General features: G+C 43.5%; 1 protein-coding gene across 3 annotated transcripts in view; it reads right to left on the bottom strand.

The window, feature by feature from the left end:
• LOC139163213 (cathepsin L-like proteinase) overlaps positions 1-15,659 on the bottom strand; it is a 74,538-nt gene extending 58,879 nt beyond the window's left edge. The window contains exon 1 of one of the 3 annotated variants that reach the window (XM_070744197.1): positions 15,595-15,659. The gene's annotated coding sequence lies outside the window, so the exon portion shown is untranslated. The remainder of the gene's footprint in view (positions 1-15,594) is intronic. The other 2 variants (XM_070744180.1, XM_070744175.1) reach the window with 2 other exon arrangements.
• Positions 15,660-18,520: the final 2,861 nt, after the last annotated feature.

Here is an 18,520-nt window from a genome sequence, read left to right as displayed (position 1 = left end):
TGGTGCAGATGCTCTCAGCGTACATAAAATAAAATATACATTTGTCAAGAATCAGGCGGTACAACACTTAATGATTGTCATAGGGGTCAAATAAGCAATGAAGAAGCAATATTAATAAAAATCTTAGGCTATAAGCAACAAGTTACAGTCATACAGTCAACATGGGAGGACATGGGTGATAGGAATGATAATAATAATAACAACAACAATAAGTCCAAGAAGAGGGGCGGCATATAAATCCAATTAATAAATAAAATAATAAATAAACAACAACAGAATTGGAAGGTGTCTTGGAGGCAGTGATGGGCTCCTATGGGTACGGTCAGGTACGCAGTACCAGTAGAAAAAATTTGGTTAGATACGCAGAACCGGTAAAAAAAATTGGTGTTTTTTTTTCTTTTTTTCCCTTCTGGGTTCTGGGTCTGTTTTTTCCTATCACAGTAAATGAGGTTGAATGTGTATAATTTTAGAAGAGCTGTGTGTGTGTGTGTGTGTGTGTGTGTACATACACATACAATTTATATAGTAGATAATGTATATTTTGTGTGCCTGTGTGTAATATATATGTATACATACAGCATATATACATAGAATTAAAGAGTATATTTTGGATGTTCACTAATAGTAAATAGATAGGGAAATTCTATCTCTTTGAGGCGAGGAGAGGCCAGGCACCCTAACCCAGGGGTCTCCAACCGCCGGTCCGCGGACCGGGACCGGGCCGTTGGGGGTTTTCAGCCGGTCCGCGGCGCCAGGGCCCCCTCGGCCTTTCCGCGCTGCCCACCGCCCGCCCGATTTGCCCCCTCTGCTCCTCTGCCACCTCCTGCCTTTCACCGCAGCTCCTCCCGCACCCGGAACGCACGCCCTGCCCGCCTCACATTTGCCGAGAGGACTTTCGCCCCGGGCTCTCAGCAAGGGGGCTGCATGAGAGGCGGGGCCGGCGGAAGGTGATATTCAATGTCGGGGGCGCACGGGCGGTTTTGCGCGCGCTCCCTATCTCCCTGCTAGCCCACTCGGAATACTGTATTCAAAATAAGAAAAGCCTTCGCCGGCAAAGGCTTTTCTTATTTTGAATACGTATTCCGAGTGGGCTAGCAGGGAGATAGGGAGCGCGCGCAAAACCGCCCGTGCGCCCCCGACATTGAATATCACCTTCCGCCGGCCCCGCCTCTCATGCAAACCCCCTTGCTGAGAGCCTGGGGCGAAAGTCCTCTCGGCAAATGTGAGGCGGGCAGGGCGTGCGCGTGTCACCGCTGAGAAGAACGGAGAGAGAACGAGAGTGAGTGAAAGCAACAGACAGCAAGATAGAGAGAAAGTGAGAAAGAGAGAGTGAGAGAAAGGGGGAGAGAAAGAGATAGCAAGAGAGAGAGAGAACAAGAGAGAGAAAGAGCGTGAGAAACAAAACAAGAGAGAAAGAGTGAGAGAGAGAGAAAGCAAAAGAGACAGAAAGAAAACAAGAGAGAGAAAGTGAGAAGAAGAGAGAGAAAGAGGGGGAGAGAGAGAGAAAGAGAGAGGGGGGAGAGAGAGAAAGAGAGGGAGAAAGAGAGGGAAAGGGGGGAGAGATAGCAAGAGAGGGAGAGAGAAAGAGAGAGGGAAAGGGGGAGAGAGGGGGGAGAGAAAGAGGAGAGAAAGGAAGAGGAGAGAGGGAAAGGAAGAGAAAGAAAGAAAGAGGGATAGAAAGAGAGAGAGAGTGAGAGATGCTCAGTGAGCCTTTCTTTGAAGTTGCCTTTCTTTCTTTCTTTCTTTCTTTCTTTCTTTCTCTTTCTTTCTTTCTTTCTTGCTCTTTTTCTTTCTCTCTTTTACCTTTCCTTCCTCTATTTCTTTTCTTTCTCCTTCCTACCTTCTTCCCTCCCTCCCTCCAGTCCTTCCTCTCTTACTCTCCCCTTTCATAAGTTTCCTTGCTTCCTTCCTCTGTTCCTGTCCCTTCCCTCTTTCCTTCTTTCTTCCTTCCTTCCTTCCTTTCCTCCCTTCCTTTCCTCCCTCCATTTCTTGCTTTCCTTTTCCTTCCTCCCTTCTTTCCTCCCTCATTCCCTTCTTTCACTCCTTCCTCTCTTACTCTCCCCTTTCACACCTTTCTTTGCTTCTTTGCACCCTTCTTCTGTTCCTGTACCTTCCCTCTTTCCTTCCTTCCTTCCCACCCTCCGTCCATTCATTCACCCATTCCTCTCTTGATCGCCCCTTTTACGGCGCCGCTGACAGCTAGCTCCCCCCCCCCCCACCGGGCCATGGAAAACTGGTCTAGCTGAAAGCCGGTCCCTGGTGCAAAAAAGGTTGGGGACCTCTGCCCTAACCCAAATCCTTGACGCGAGTGACGTCAAGTTGGCCACCTTTAAACCAGTCACATGACCTTTAAGCCACCCGGTCACATGATCATCAAGCCACTCGCACCTGGCCAAATGGCAGGCAAGCCACACCCACAAAATAAGCCATGCCCACAGTGTGGTAGTAAACATTTTTGTAGCCCTTCACTGATTGGAGGTCTTCTAGTCCAGTGTTTCCCCACCTTGGCCTCTTGAAGATATCTGGACTTCAACTCCCAGAATTCTGGGAGTTGAAGTCCAAATATCTTCAAGGGGCCAAGATGGGGAAACACTGTTCTAGTCCAACCCCCTGCTTAGGCAGGAAACCCTGTGCTTGGACAACAATCCCACGGTCATTGAAGCAGGTTTTGGTGCTTTGGGCAGTGTGGGCAGGTGACAAGTCCTCCTGGAAAATTTAAGTCACCATCCTCATAAAGCTCATACGGGGATGGAAGCATGGAGCGCTCCGAAATCTCCCGGTGGAAGGCTGCGTTGACCCTGGACTTAATGAAGCACAGTGGACCAACACCAGCAGGTGGCATGGCTCCCCAAATCAACATAGACTTCAATGGGTCACATGCTGGAGTATATGGCTCCATAGGCCATAGGTTGTGTCCAGAAAATTTGCCTTTGGAAGCGACTGGTTAGGATTTGTATGCTGCCCCGAGTCTCTGGAGAGGGGCGGCATACAAATTCAATTAATAATAATAATAATAATAATAATAATAATAATAATAATAATAATGTGGATAGATGCCAGAATGCTTAGCCAGGAATTCAGGAACCAACATAGATAAATAATGAAAACAGTTCAGCAGGAACAGGTTTAAGTAATTTTATTCTTCAGTGTATTCAACAAATTCTTTCTGCTTCTATTTACAGAATATACTTTACTTTAGCTATGTATATGAAGGTATAACAAACCCTACTTACAAGTAGCTATTATAATAACTCTGGTTTAACTATCTTACCACCAGTACGCAACTCAATCTTAATGCTTCAATCATAGGGATCAAATAAGCAATGAGGAAACAATCAATATTAATAAAAATCTCAAGAATGCAAGCAAAAAGTTACAGTCATACAGTCATAACTGGGAGGAAATGGGTGATAGGAATGATGAGAAAAATCTAGTAGTAATTGTAGTGCAGACTTAGTAAATAGTTTGAGTGTTGAGGGAATTATTTGTTTAGCAGAGTGATGGAATTCAGGAAAAAACTGTTCTTGTGTCTAGTTGTCTTACTGTGCAGATGTCTGTAGCGACATTTTGAAGGTAGGAGTTGAAACTGTGTCTTTTTAAAAAATTTTAAATTAAATTTTTAAACTAATTTTAAGAAATAGAATATAAAACTCACACACAACATAGAACAAGGGCTCAGGGATCGGTGCCCACCACCAGACAAACATTCATACCCCATCAGCCCTCCGTTCTCCCGACCCCACTCTCCATTATTCCTACATACTTTTCTCCTCTTTTTTCTTCAATGGGCATCTGCCCTCCTTTTTCATAATTTATTTTTTAAATTTTATGTGAAAGGACCACCCTTTGCTTTCAGCGCCGCTGCGGCGTCCTTTTTTGTAAAAATAACAATGTTCATTTGTACGTGAAGACCTCCCTTTGAAGGAGCTGGGGAATCCCTCCCACAAAGAGATTCCGGGGGCGGAGATTTGACGTCACCGGCAGATTGCTAAGGACGCCAAGGAGATCACTTCTCGGATTCCATGGAATCCAGGAAGTGATCACCTTTGCGTCCTTAGCAACCTGCCGGTGACATCAAAGCTCCGAACACCGAACGCGACCCCAAACTTTGCCCGAAGTTTCAAAAAATTTCGGGTTCGGCATACCGAACACTGCAAAATTCGGTACGGACCCGAATTGTGCGAGTTCGGTTCGCCCATCCCTACCCTATAGTTCCCTCTAAGCTGAGCAGTGAGCAATCGCTCACTTAAAAATCATCATCAACTCAGAGTTTTCCAAACCTGCCCAGAAGCCGAGAGGGAAAGAGTGAGAGGGAAGGAGAGAGAGAGGAAGAGAGGAAGAGAGAGAAACAGATAGAAAAAAGAGAGGAAGGAAAAGAGAAAGAAAAAGAATGGGAGTAAGGAAGAGAGAAAGAAAATCAAAATCTAGTTTGAAACTAGCTCAACTATTTAAGTGGCATTTTGATATTGATAGAGTTGCCCTATTATGAGCTCACTGTTATAGACACACAGTACAGTATTTTATTTTGAAATTCTCTGAGGCAAAACAGGGTGGGTTTTTAATTTGTTTGTTTGTTTCTTTGTTTGTTTGTTTATTATTTCTGTGCCGCCCAGTCCCGAAGGGACTGCCGCTCAGACACTATACTTTTCCGCCCGCTCCCCCCCAAAATTAGAGGGAACACTGCTACCATCACAAATTGGGGGTGTTTTTTATATTTAACATTTTAACTCAAAAGCAATGTCTCCATTTACATATTATAGTTTGTGTCCAGGATATGAGGGGTCAGTAAATATTTCAGAGCCCTCTTTTTGACTCGTGCAGTATACAGGTCCTCAGTGGAAGGCAAGTTGGCAGCCATGGTTTTTTTCTGCAGTTCTGATTCTCCTCTGAAGTCTGTGTCGGTCTTGTTGGGTTGCAGCACCAAACCAGACAGTTATAGAGGAGAATAAGATAATAGAGAATAAAACAATCCCCTCTTTTCTCATCATTCCTATCACCCATTTCCTCCCATGTTGACTGTATGACTGTAACTTGTTGCTTGTATCCTAAGATTTTTATTAATATTGCTTCTTCAGTGCTTATTTGACCCCTATGACAATCATTAAGTGTTGTACCCCATGATTCTTGACAAATGTATATTTTATTTTATGTACACTGAGAGCTTATGCACCAAGACAAATTCCTTGTGTGTCCAATCACACTTGGCCAATAAATTCTATTCTATTCTATTCTATTTTCTGACAAACCTTCAAGTACTGGAAGACAGTTATCATGTCCCATAAGTGTTATCTTCGAGAAGCTAAACATATCCAGCTCCCTCAGCCATCCATCATATAATTCAATTGCCAATCATCTTTGTTGCTCTTTTCTGCACCCTTTCCAGGGTCTAAACCTTCTTTTTTATGACCAAAACTGGACAGGGTATTCCAGGTATGGTCTCTCACCAGTGCAGTATAAAGCAATATTATCACTTTTCATATTCTTGATGCTATCTGTTTTTTGATGCCATGCAGGATTGCATTGGCTTTTTTTATTTTTTGGCAGGCTTCCACATCTGGAAATGGAGAACACCATTCTCCAGCGGCAAGTAAAATAAAGGAAATTCGGATTTGCAGAGAGGATAACGAAAGCTACGTCTGTTTCATTGCCTGCTCTGAGATCTCGGAGGCGCAGTCAATGGTTTTTAAATCAATCTCAGCTGTGCAGTATTTTTCCTTTGCTGAGAAAACAAATGTCTTCCGGAATGCAAGTAACACAATGGGGCCTTTGTTGAGATAGCTGTAATAATAGAACCTTCTTAAGTCTGATTGTGCAGGGGGTTGGACTAGAACAGTGTTTCCCAACCTTGGCAACTTGAAGATATTTGGACTTCAACTCCCAGAATTCCCCAGCCAGCGAATGCTGGCTGGGGAATTCTGGGAGTTGAAGTCCAGATATCTTCAAGAGGCCAAGGTTGGGAAACACTGGACTAGAAGACCTCCAAAGTCCCTCCCATCTCTTATTCTCTATTTTACCTGTCTTCTTCCCTCTTCTAATAATCCAAAGAAAGAATAAAGTGTCTGCACCGCTTTCAAATGTTATCTCGCTGTTCTGGACTTTAAAAATAGAAACAGCACGAACATATTACTGTGCTAAGAAGTACTTATGTTGCAGAGCAAAGTTGTAATTTACAATTCCCCTTTCTCCCCTCAACCGTAGTACCATAATGTTAATCCCAGTCCATCTGTCTACTAAGATAATAAAACCAACATTGGTCTCCAAATGCAAGTAGTCCTCAACATAAAACCGCAATTGAGCCCAAAATTTATGTTGCTAAAGAAGACATTTATTCAGTAAATTTTGGGCCGTTTTATGACCTTTCTTGCCACAGCTGTTAAGTGAAACACTGTAAGTTATACATCTCCACCCCATGTCCAGTCAATGAAGCAGTGGAAGTGATGTGCCGGTGCCTGGAGGCTTTTGGGGCCTGGATGCCTCCCAAGGACAATTCCATCTGTCTGTCCATTATCCTGGGGGGGGGGAACTATTGACCCCCTCAGAGAGGGTTCGCAACTTGGGCGTCCTCGATCCACAGCTGACATTGGAACATCATCTTTCGGCTGTGGCAAGGAGGGCGTTTGCCCATGTCCGCCTGGTGCACCAGTTGCGGCCCTATTTGGACAGGCAGTCACTGCTCACAGTCGCTCATGCCCTCATCACCTCGAGGTTCGATTACTGCAACGCTCTCTACATGGGGCGACCTTTGAAAAGTGTTCGGAAACTTCAGATCGTGCAGAACGTGGCCGCGAGAGCCATCGTGGGGCTTCCTAGATTCACCCACGTTTCTGCAACACTCCGTGGCCTGCATTGGCTGCCGATCAGTTTCCGGTCACAATTCAAAGGGTTGTTTATGACCTTTAAAGCCCTGCATGGCATTGGACCAGAGTACCTCCGGAACCGCCTGCTACCGCACGAATCCCAGCGACCAATAAGGTCCCACAGAGTTGGCCTTCTCTGGGTCCTGTTGACCAAACAATGTCATTTGGCGGGCCCCAGGGGAAGAGCCTTCTCTGTGGCAGCCCCGGCCCTCTGGAATCAACTCCTCCCGGAGATTAGAACTGCCCTCACACTCCTTGTCTTTCGTAAATTACTCAAGACCCATCTATACCACCAGGCATGGGGGAGTTGAGACACCTTCCCTCAGGCTTTTTTATATTTATGTTTGGGTATGTATATGTTGTTTGCTTTTTTAAATATTGTAGGGTTTTATGTGCTTTTTAATATTAGATTTGTTTTTCGCTGGAATATTATTTTTATTATTGTTGTGAGCCGCCCCGAGTCTTTGGAGAGGGGCGGCATACAAATCTAATAAATTGAATTGAAGTGTTAGGTTAGTAACATTGTTGTTAAGTGAATCTGGCTTCCCCCATTGCTTGTCAGAAGGTCGCAAAAGGGGAGTCTACAGAGAGGGGCGGCATACAAATTTAATAAATAATAATAATAATCCCGGGACACCTCAACTGTCATAAAATGAGTCAGTGGCCAAGTGACTGGATTTTGATGTCAATGTTCCTGGTAGCTGTTGTGATTGGCTCTGGCCCAGCTCCTGCCCCAAGGAATGTGGAGGTGGAGGTGGGGGAAACATCCACATGCCGCAGGTCTGTTTTGCTCCCGATAGAAGTGGCCTCATTTTCTCTTGTAATAATCCTTCAGTTGTTGAATCCTATGCATCACTCTACGCATGCGTGGATGTGTCATTAATTCTTGTTCAGAATCCAAGGATGATACAGATGATTGATCTCCACCTGGGCTGTCTGCCAAACTCCCCTCTTCCCTGTCACTCACACTTCCTTGGTCAGAGGAGGCTTCATCGGCAGATTCCATCGGGAGCAAAACAGGCCTGCGGCATATGGATGTTTCCCCCACGTCCACCTGCACATTCCTTGGGGCAGGAGCTGGGCCAGAGCTAACCACAACAGAACTATACCAGCGATTATGTTTCAGGGTGGGCAGAACCTGCTCAGTTGCACAAAGCAAGATTCCCAAGGTCAAGGGGCCCCTTCCAACATCAGATACAAACTCTCTACTTCACCGAAATGGAAACACTCTAATTACACATGATTGAATGCATCATTTTTCTGACCACTCCTAATTAATTCCTAGAAAGAAAGAAAAAAAGAGGAAATATTTTAAAAGGAGGCATATTATAGCCGGTAAATCTACGGCACTGGGCAGAGGTCAGCTTTTAGCCACTGTGCCACTGATTTTGGCCGCTGGGACCACCAGCAATCATCCAGTTACTTTTCAGAGGCAATTTCAACCACAGGCTTATCATTTTCTAACCTCCACAAGCCACAGCGGCCATTAGGGGGCAAGCAATAATAATAATAATAATAATAATAATAATAATAATAATAATAATAATAATAATAATTTACCAGTGGCAAAGAACTGGTGGGATCATAAGCCCGAAAAAGTGTTCGAAAATGAGCAAGCAAAACTACTGTGGGACTTCCGACTTCAGACTGACCGAATTCTGAAGCATAACACACCAGACATTGTGATCGTGGACAAAAAGAAAGTATGGATCATCAACATTGCAATCCCAGGAGACAGCAGAATTGAGGAGAAGCAGCTAGAGAAATTAGTGAAATACGAAGATCTAAAAATCGAGCTGCAATGACTCTGGCATAAACCAGTGAAAGTGGTCCCAGTGGTACTTGGCACGCTGGGCGCAGTGCCAAAAGATCTCAGCGGACATTTGAAAACCATTGGAATTGACAAAATCTCCATCTGTCAATTGCAAAAGGCCGTTTTACTGGGATCGGCAAACATAATTCGCCGCTACATCACGCAGTCCTAGGTGCTTGGGAAACGCCCGACTGGTGATGAAATACGAAATCCAGCATAGTGATCTCGTTGGCTGAGTTGTACTGACATAATAATAACAACAACAACAACAACAACAAATAACAACAACAAACAACAACAATAATAACAACAACAGAGTTGGAAGGGACCTTGGAGGTCTTCTAGTTCAACCCCCTGCTTAGGCAGGAAACCTTACACCAGTTCAAACAGATGGTTATCCCACATCTGCTTCAAAACTTCCAATGTTGGAGCATTCACAACTTCTAGAGGCAAGCTGTTCCATTGGCTAATTGTTCTAACTGTCATGAAATTTCTCCTTAGTTCTAAGTTGCTTCTCTCCTTGTTTAGTTTCCACCCATTGCTTCTTGTTCTACCCTCACGTGCTTTGGAGAATAGCTTGACTGCTATCACGTCTCCCCTGGTCCTTCTTTTCATCAAACTACCCATGCCCAGTTCTTGCAACCGTTCTTCCTATGTTTTAGCTCATGTAGTTCAAAGGAGGTGCTGTAGCTGGATATAGATTCATTTATTTGTTTGTTTGTTCAATGTATTTATTGGTTTATTTGTTCAATTTATATGCTACCCAACTCCCCAAGGACTCTGGGCGGCTCACAACAAAGAGAACAACATCTATTAAGCAGCAATTTTAAAAAAAACCAATTTAAAACCACTGATAAAACCATGCATATCTATTGTGGCCGGTTCAAGTCAGATCGAGTCACGATAAGATAAATGTGGGCATTGTGTTTCACAAAACTATGCAAGATGTGGTTTCTTGCCTCTCCTGTGTTATCTGCTTTAATGATGTGTAACCGTGACTAAGCAAAGACAAACTTCTGTGCTTCCTGAACAGTGCAAGAAATGGCTAGGAGAGCACAATCCTCTACAGAATATTATTAGAGGGTGTAAAATTTTCATTCCAGCACAGCGGGCGAACCTGTTTTTCCCTAGCTGCCACACACACCCCACATTTATAAAGCCCTTCATGGCATCGGACCAGAATATCTCCGGGACCGCCTTCTGCCGCACGAATCCCAGCGACTGATTAGGTCCCACAGAGTTGGCCTTCTCCGGGTCCCCGGCCCAGGGGAAGAGCCTTCTCTGTGGCGGCCCCGACCCTCTGGAATCAACTCCCTCTGGAGATCAGGACTGCCCCTACCCTCCTTGCCTTTCGCAAGCTCCTAAAAACCCACCTCTGCCATCAGGCATGGGGGAATTGATTCCTCTCGGCCGTCCTGTTTTATGTATGGTTTGTTTGGGATGAATGACTATAATAAGAGTTTTAAACTGTCCTCTTTTTTAACCATTAGATTTGTATTATGTATCGTTGTTGTAAGCCGCTCCGAGTCTCTGGAGACGGGCGGCATACAAATCTAATTAATAATAATAATAATAATAATAATAATAATAATAATAATAATAATAGGAGGAGGAGGAGGAAGAAGAAGGCTATAGTCAATGAAAAAAAGGCTGCCTATAGGAGGTATAAAGAGTCTGGAAGTATAGCTGATAGGGAGGTGTATAAAATGAGACAGAAGGAGGCGAAACAGATAGCATATGCTGCTAAAGCCTCAAAAGAGGAAGAAATTGCAAAATCTGTAAAGAAGGGGGATAAAACCACCTTCAGATATATTAGTGATAAGAAGAAGAAAAACTGCGGCATCACGAAGCTTAGTACCGGGAATAATACATGCATTAATGGGAATAAGGAGATCGCTGACCATTTCAATAGCTACTTCTGTTCAGTTTTCTCAAAAGACACCTTACAAAATAATACTATAGAGGGATATAGCATTGCTTCCAGCTGTACGGATTCAGCTCCAGTGATCTTAGAAGCCGATGTCTTAGAAGAACTTGAACAATTAAAGATAAATAAGGCAATGGGTCCAGATGGCATCCACCCCAGACTTCTTAAAGAACTCAGATCTGTCATTACTACCCCCCTGACTGATTTGTTTAACCAATCGTTGTTAACAGGAGAAGTTCCTGAGGATTGGAGAATGGCCAGTGTTGTGCCTATTCACAAGAAGGGCAGTAGAGAAGAAGCTGGTAACTACAGGCCAGTTAGCTTGACATCAGTTGTAGTTAAAATGATGGAGACTCTACTCAAAAAGAGGATAAATCAGCACCTAAAAAACAATAACTTATTGGACCCAAATCAGCATGGCTTTACTGAAGGCAAATCATGTCAGACTAATCTTATTGATTTCTTTGACTATGTCACAAAGCTGTTGGATGAAGGTGGTGCCGCGGATATTGCCTACCTGGACTTCAGCAAAGCCTTTGATACGGTTCCACATAAAGAGCTGATAGATAAATTAGTGAAGATTGGACTTAATCCCTGGATAGTTCAATGGATTTGCAGCTGGCTGAAGCGTAGACATCAAAGAGTTATTGTTAATGGCAAGTATTCTGAGCAGAGTCAGGTTACAAGCGGTGTGCCACAAGGGTCTGTTCTGGGTCCTATTCTTTTTAATATGTTTGTGAGTGACATAGGGGAAGGTTTGGTAGGGAAGGTTTGCCTATTTGCCGATGACTCTAAAGTGTGCAATAGGGTTGATATTCCTGGAGGCGTCTGTAATATGGTAAATGATTTAGCTTTACTAGATAAATGGTCAAAGCAATGGAAACTGCAGTTTAATGTTTCCAAATGTAAAATAATGCACTTGGGGAAAAGGAATCCTCAATCTGAGTATTGTATTGGCAGTTCTGTGTTAGCAAATACTTCAAAAGAAAAGGATTTAGGGGTAGTGATTTCTGACAGTCTCAAAATGGGTGAACAGTGCAGTCAGGCGGTAGGGAAAGCAAGTAGGATGCTTGGCTGCATAGCTAGAGGTATAACAAGCAGGAAGAGGGAGATTATGATCCCGCTATATAGAATGCTGGTGAGACCACATTTGGAATACTGTGTTCAGTTCTGGAGACCTCACCTACAAAAAGATATTGACAAAATTGAACGGGTCCAAAGACGGGCTACAAGAATGGTGGAAGGCCTTAAGCATAAAACGTATCAGGAAAGACTTAATGAACTCAATCTGTATAGTCTGGAGGACAGAAGGAAAAGGGGGGACATGATCGAAACATTTAAATATATTAAAGGGTTAAATAAGGTCCAGGAGGAAAGTGTTTTTAATAGGAAAGTATACACAAGAACAAGGGGACACAATCTGAAGTTAGTTGGGGGAAAGATCAAGAGCAACATGAGAAAATATTATTTTACTGAAAGAGTAGTAGATCCTTGGAACAAACTTCCAGCAGACGTGGTAGATAAATCCACAGTAACTGAATTTAAACATGCCTGGGATAAACATATATCCATCCTAAGATAAAATACAGAAAATAGTATAAGGGCAGACTCGATGGGCCATGAGGTCTTTTTCTGCCGTCAGACTTCTATGTTTCTAAGAAGAAGCCTGAAAAAGTGGTCGAAAATGAGCAAGCAAAACTACTGTGGGACTTCCGACTTCCGACTACTGTAATGCTCTCTACATGGGGCTACCTTTGAAAAGTGTTCAGAAACTTCAGATCGCGCAGAATGCAGCTGCGAGAGCAATCATGGGCTTCCCTAGTTATGCCCATGTCACACCAAATACTCTGCAGTCTGCATTGGTTGCCGATCAGTTTCCAGTCACAATTCAAAGTGTTGGTTATGACCTATAAAGCCCTACATGGCATCAGACCAGAATATCTCCAGGACCGCCTTCTGCCGCACGAATCCCAGCGACCGGTTAGGTCCCACAGAGTTGGCCTTCTCCAGGTCCCGTCGACAAAACAATGTCGTCTGGTGGGACCCAGGGGAAGAGCCTTCTCTGTGGCGGCCCCGGCCCTCTGGAATCAACTCCCCCCGGAGATCAGGACTGGCCCCACCCTCCTTGCCTTTCGCAAACTGTTAAAAACCCACCTCTGCCGCCAGGCATCAGGAAATTGATTCCCCCTGGCCGTGAATGAATGAATGAATGAATGAATGAATGAATGAATGAATGAATGAATGAATAAATAAATTATATATATATATATATATATATATATATATATATATATATATATATATATATTTGTAGATTTTCACGGATACAGGTATGACGATCTTGGCATATTCGGGTTTCTTCCCGTGTAGGATTCAGAAATTTCTGGCAAGGTTTCGACGAGGTCCCACTCGTCATATTCAGGCTGCTGCTTCTGTCCTTGTTCTAGGGCGAACACAGCAAGACCTGAACTGCCTTCCCTCTATAAATACTGGTGGCTGGGTGTGATTTGATGGCTCAGCAATTGCCTGCTGTGTAGAAACTTCCTGGTGAGTCAGTGGGGTAACGCCCGGGTCATTGATGTTACTGAGGTATGCTGATTAGTTAATGGTTGTAGATTAGGGGTGATATCTTGAGTAGTTGGAGCTAAGTAGCTACCCCTAATCCACAATCATTAACTAATCAGCATACCTCCGTTACATCCACGACCCCTGGTGTTACCCCACTGACTCACCAGGAAGATATGTAGGCAAGCTGTTCCACTGATTAACTGTTCTAACTATCAAGAAATCTCCCTTTAGTTTACTTAGTTTATATATTTACTCAAGAGGAAATCTCACTCCAAAGAGATTAATGTACACATGCAGGACAACCTAACAGCAGCTATCCTAAATATCTTCATTAATCCCCAAATAGCTCATTAGGACTTTCTCTTAAACAGAATGCCATTCTGATTATTAAACTGATTCTTGAGGCTCTGAGGATACAAAATTGGCAGCGCCATCTCCACCCCCGTCCCTGTCATAAGTGGCGTTCCCCAGGGAAGCGTACTAGGCCTACTCTCTTCATTCTCTACATCAATGACCTCTGTGACCATATCGAAAGCAACTGTGTTCTTTTTGCCGACGATGTGAAACTTTTCAACACCACTGACAACCCACTCACTCTCCAAAAAGACCTGGACTTTGTCTCAGACTGGTCTAACACCTGGCAACTTAAAATATCAACCAACAAATGCTCTACCCTCCACATCGGCAAAAAGAATCCATACGAACTGAATAAACAATCTCTCACTGCCAACCCACACTCAGTAAAAGACTTTGAAATACTAATATCGAATGACCTAAGTGCTAAAGCCCACTGCAACAATATCTCCAAAAAAGCTTCTAGAGTTGTTAACCTGATCCTACGCAGCTTCTGCTCAGGCAATCTCACACTACTCACAAGAGCCTACAAAACTTTTGCCAGACCCATCCTAGACTACTGCTCATCTGTCTGGAACCCATACCACATATCAGACATCAAAACCCTTGAAAACGTCCAAAGATATTTCACCAGAAGAGCCCTTCACTCCTCCACTCGAAACAGAATATCCTACGAAAATAGACTAACAATCCTGGGCCTAGAAAGCCTAGAACTATGGCACCTAAAACACGATTTAAGTATTGCCCACAAGATCATATGCTGCAACGTCCTACCGGTCAATGACTACTTCAGCTTCAACCGCAACAACACAAGAGCACGCAATAGATTAAAACTTAATACAAACCGCTCCAAACTTGACTGTAAAAAATATGACTTTAACAATCGAGTTGTCGAAGCGTGGAACTCATTACCAGACTCAATAGTGTCAAACCCTAAACCCCAACATTTCTCCCTTAGACTCTCCACGATTGACCTCTCCAGGTTCCTAAGAGGTCAGTAAGAGGCGTACATAAGTGCACTGGTGTGCCTTTCGTCCCCTGTCCAATTCTCTTTCCTTTCTCTCACTTATCATATATATTTTCTTTCTTTCATATATCCTCTCCTCTAAGTTCACTTTCACCCTTATATATATTACTACATGTCTATTTTTCTTCCTATGTATTTTAGTATTGGATTAATTAATTAATTAATTAATTAATTAATTAATTAATTAACACAATGAAGGAGCCACCATGCCAAAGGAGACTCATTTTCCAGGATTTTGCAGTTCTTGGTCTTTTCTCTTTTAAAAAACCATTCTGCCTTTACTCCGTTTTAGGATGAAATAATAATAACAACAACAACAACAATAATAATAATAACAATAAGAAGAAGAAGAACAACAATAACAACAACAGAGTTGGAAGGGACCTTGGAGGCAGGGGTGGGAATGCAGTGGGGTAGCAAAAATGGAGCTCCACCCCAGAGCACCCAATTTGCACTGAAAGATGTTGAAAGAAAATACAGGGTGTCCTGCATAAGCCACACCCACAGTGTGATAGTAAAAAGTTTGGTAACCTTGGAAGTCTTCTACTCCAACCTCCTGCTTGGACAGGAAACCCTACACTACTTCAGACAAGTGGTTATCCAACATCTTCTTAAAAATCTCCAATGTTGGAGCATTCACAACTTCTGGTGGCAAGCTGTTCCACAGATTCATTATTCTAACTGTCAGGAAATTTCTCCTTCAGTTCTAAGTTGCTTCTCTCCTTGTTTAGTTTCCACCCATTGTTTCTTGTCCTGCACTCAGGTGCTTTGGAAAATAACTTGACTCCCTCTTAGAAACATAGAAACATAGAAGATTGATGGTCCATCTAGTCTGCCCTTATACTATTTCCTGTATTTTATCTTACAATGGATATATGTTTATCCCAGGCATGTTTAAATTCAGTTACTGTGGATTTACCAACCATGTCTGCTGGAAGTTTGTTCCAAGGATCTACTACTCATTCAGTATCTCTTCTTCGCACAAGAGATAACACAGACCGAAATCAGGAAAAGCATTTTAGGCAGTAAAAGGGCGAAAGGGACTCACCGGTGTTCACTTTCACGTTGCAAAACGAATTAGAAGAAAGCCTCAGGTTTCCAGCTCTCTTGGCTGGCAAAGTTCCTCAGCCACACCTTCTACCCACGTGACTCTCCCTTAACCCCCTCGGATGCTCCTTTAGAAAACATGGGGTGGTTAAGGCCTTGGGGGTTGACATTGGAGGGCAAGCAGGAAGTTGGGTTTGTGTACACGCATATGTGAAGAATGAGTCAGAGATGGGAAGTCAACACTGAGACGGGAATCAGAGGAATGGGTGAATGCAACCAGGGAGAGCTCCATTTTTTTCAAAACAGACTTTGGGTTAATAAATCAAAATAACAGAGTTGGGTGGGACCTTGCAGGGCTTTTATTCCAATATCGCCAAAAAGGCCTCTAGAGTTGTTAACCTGATCCTACGTAGCTTCTGCTCCGGCAATCCCACACTACTCACAAGAGCCTACAAAACTTTTGCCAGACCCATCCTTGAATACAGCTCATCTATCTGGAACCCATACCATATCTCAGACATCAACACCTTCAAAAACGTCCAAAGATACTTCACCAGAAGAGCCCTTTACTCCTCCTCTCAAAACAGAATACCCTACGAAAATAGACTAACAATCCTGGATCTAGAAAGCTTAGAACTACGACGCCTAAAACATGATTTAAGTATTGCCCACAAGATCATATGATGCAACGTCCTGCCTGTCAATGACTACTTCAGCTTCAACCGCAACAACACAAGAGCACGCAGCAGATTCAAACTTAATATTAATCGCTCCAAACTTGACTGATAAAAATATGTCTTTAGCAACCGAGTTGTCGAAGCGTGGAACTCATTACCGGACTCAGTAGTGTGAACCCCTAACCCCCAACATTTCTTCCTTAGACTATCCACGATTGACCTCTCCAGGTTCCTAAGAGGTCAGTAAGGGGCGTATATAAGTGCACTAGTGTGCCTTTCGTCCCCTGTCCAATTGTCTTTCCTTTATCTCATATATCATATATTTTTTCTTCCTTTCATATTTCTTCTCTTTTTTTAATTTCTTTTCTTCTATCCTTTTCTTTATATATAATACTACATGTCTATTCTGTTCAATATGTGTTGTGATTCCGTCTGAGGCTCCTCAGGGAACGGCTGAACCTCTGCCGGCTCCATGCTCAGAGGGGGAGGATGAGGAACAGGAGGAGGAGGAGGAGGCCCAGGCAGACGGGGAGGAGGAATATCAGGCCGAGGGAGAGGGAGAACAGCCTGAGTCCCCCGGGGTGGAGCTCTCCCCAGCAAGCAGCCTGGAGTCCTTGGATGAAAATGCACAAGCCATCATCGATCTCAGGCAGAGAAGAGCAGTACAATGAAGGGGACAATTAGCCAGGTATTTCCAGCCCTAAATAGGCAACAGCTGGGTTTGGGTGTGGTTCTCCCCAGAAAGGCTGAAAAGGCAGACCCACCCTTCCTGTATTGTGTATTATCTTTGGGAGTCCTGGGACCTGGCTGTGATCTTTGGCGTTTCTGATTCTGGCTTGTGGCCCTGAAGGCTGAAACCTTGGGGGGAAAGACGTGGGTCTTATTCTCTACAGTGGTGTCTGTGCCAGCAAGAAGTCTGCTGTATTGTCCGGCCGTCATGACTCGGCTGTGAAGCCTCATAGCCTGCCTGTTGGGAAGAACAGGTTTTTCTCTGTGTTTATTTTTCAAACTATAAAGTGCCTTTGCTTTTACCAGCGTGTCTGGCTGTTTTTTCCAGTTGGTGTTGAAGTCTGGGGGCACCCAGACAGAACAATATGTATTGCGTATTGGACAAAATTAATAAATAAAATAAATAAATAAACCCCATGCGCAGGCAGGGAACCCTATACCATTCCAGACAAACAACTGTCCAATCTCTTCTTTAAAATCTCCAGTGTTGGAGCACTCACAAATTCTAAAAGCAAGCTGCTCCACTGATTACCGTATTTTTCAGAATATAAGCCACACCTTTTTCCTTCCTAAAAGAGGCTGATAATTTGGGTGCGTCTTATAACCTGAATGTAGCTTTTTTTCCCTCCAACCCTAACTAGCTGCTAATGATCTTCCCAGCTCTTACCTTGCAGGCTCTTTCACTGTTTCTCTCTGCAAAGAATGTTTTCCAAGCCCTAAGTCTTTGCAGGGGTTTTTTTTCATTGCTCTACTTGCTCCAAATGTTTCTTTCCAGCCGTTAATGATGTTCCTAGCTTTTACTGGCTTGCAATCTCTTTCATTGTTACTCTCTCCAAATGAAGTTTTTTTAAAGCCCTAACCAGGGGATAAAATAATGTGCTGAAGCTGACCAGACTAAGGACGCTAGCCAGATGAATACCTGGTAAGCAGATTCTTTTCCCTACTTTCCACCCCAAAAACTAAGGTACATCTTATATTCCAAAAAGTACAGTATATATATACTCTAGCACAGTGTTTCCCAATCTTGGCAACTTGAAGATATTTGGACTTCAACTCCTAGAATACACTGGCTGGGGAATTCTGGGAGTTGGGAAACACTGCTCTAGCAGTTACAGTATATAGCTGCTAGAGTAGCCTAGGATTGCATTGGCTTTTTTGTCACCTGTAGCACACTGCTGGCTCATATTTAAACGATTGGCCACTTGCACTCCAAGATCCATCTTACAGTTACTACAGTTACAGTTACTACTATGGGGAGAAAGACACTGGAAACATGGTGGCTGATTGGAAAGAAGGTTTAATGATGAACAGGATCACATGGTTTCAGTACCTGAGCAAAAAAAAAGAGATGCTGGGATTTCCTGGGTTTTATGCCCTTTGTTGGATTTTCAAATTTGAGCTTGTGTTTTGATTGGTTGTCAAGCTCCCATGGAGCCATGCAGGGGAAACTTTGTAGATTGTCCTGAATCCCAAGCTTGGTTGAGTCTTGCTGGGTGATGATGTAAGTGAAAGGGCTTTGGG

The sequence above is a fragment of the Erythrolamprus reginae genome, chromosome 1, assembly GCF_031021105.1.
Source record: "Erythrolamprus reginae isolate rEryReg1 chromosome 1, rEryReg1.hap1, whole genome shotgun sequence".
Classification (NCBI taxonomy): domain Eukaryota; kingdom Metazoa; phylum Chordata; class Lepidosauria; order Squamata; family Dipsadidae; genus Erythrolamprus; species Erythrolamprus reginae.
Note: the sequence above shows the minus strand (reverse complement) of the source record. Positions and strands in the feature narration are given on the sequence as shown.